The sequence below is a fragment of the Arachis duranensis genome, chromosome 5 (assembly GCF_000817695.3).
Source record: "Arachis duranensis cultivar V14167 chromosome 5, aradu.V14167.gnm2.J7QH, whole genome shotgun sequence".
NCBI classification, from domain to species: domain Eukaryota; kingdom Viridiplantae; phylum Streptophyta; class Magnoliopsida; order Fabales; family Fabaceae; genus Arachis; species Arachis duranensis.
This window is the reverse complement of record NC_029776.3, coordinates 84,895,191-84,896,340: the sequence shown is the minus strand read 5'-3', so window position 1 is coordinate 84,896,340 and position 1,150 is coordinate 84,895,191. Positions and strand designations below refer to the sequence as shown.

The following is a 1,150-nucleotide window of genomic DNA, read 5'->3' as shown; positions in this document are numbered from 1 at the left end:
AATTTCTTCCCCTCTCTCATCTTTTTCTATTTAAACACTAAGATTCCTCCTCCATTGTCAATTCAAACTCCATCTCTCTTTGAGTGTTTGAATTCTTTCTTACTTACCTCATCCTTCCATTCTTGTTTTTCTCTGACACCTCAAGGAATCTTTATACCGTGACATAGAGGATTCCATATTTTTTTTGTTTTCTTCTCTTTCATATGAGCAGGAACAAAGATAAAGGCATACTTGTTGAAGATGATCCTGAACCTGAAAGGACTCTGAAGAGGAAGCTAAGAGCAGCTAAAGCACAAAACTCTGAAGAGGACCTCACTGAAATTTTTGAAAAGGAAACAGCAAAAGAAACAATTATGGCCGAATCAAACAACAATGCAAGGAAGATGCTTGGTGATTTTACTACACCAACTTCCAACTTCTATGGAAGAAGCATCTCAATCCCTGCCATAGGAGCAAAAAACTTTGAGCTAAAGCCTCAATTAGTTTCTCTACTACAACAGAACTGCAAGTTTCATGAACTTCCATCAGAAGATCCTTATCAGTTTTTAACTGAGTTCTTGCAGATCTGTGATACTGTTAAGACCAATGGAGTTGATCCGGAAGTCTACAAGCTCATGCTTTTTCCTTTTGCTGTAAGAGACAGAGCTAGAACATGGTTGGACTCACAACCTAGAGATAGCCTGGACTCTTGGGATAAGCTGGTCACGACTTTCTTAGCCAAGTTCTTTCCTCCTCAAAAGCTGTGCAAGCTTAGAGTGGATGTTCAAACCTTCAGACAGAAAGAAGGTGAGTCCTTCTATGAAGCTTGGGAAAGATACAAGCAGCTAACCAAAAAGTGTCCTTCTGACATGCTTTCAGAATGGACCATATTAGATATATTCTATGATGGTCTGTCTAAATTTTTTAAGATGTCACTGGATCACTCTGCAGGTGGATCCATTCACCTAAAGAAAATGCCTGCAGAAGCTCAGGAACTTATTGAAATGGTTGCAAATAACCAGTTCATGTATACCTCTGAGAGGAATCATGTGAGTAATGAGACACCTCAAAAGAGAGGAGTTCTTGAAATTGATGCTCTGAATGTCATACTGGCTCAGAACAAAATATTGATCCAACAATTCAATATGATCTCTCAGAGTCTGAGTGGATT

At 38.9% G+C, this 1,150-nt stretch overlaps 1 non-coding gene across 1 annotated transcript; it reads right to left on the bottom strand.

Annotated features, from left to right (window-relative positions):
- Window positions 1–746: 746 nt before the first annotated feature.
- LOC127748109 (small nucleolar RNA R71) lies at window positions 747–854 on the bottom strand. Its single transcript, XR_008010052.1, has one exon. It is a non-coding gene; the product is annotated as a small nucleolar RNA R71 (small nucleolar RNA).
- Between the last annotated feature and the right edge of the window lie 296 nt (window positions 855–1,150).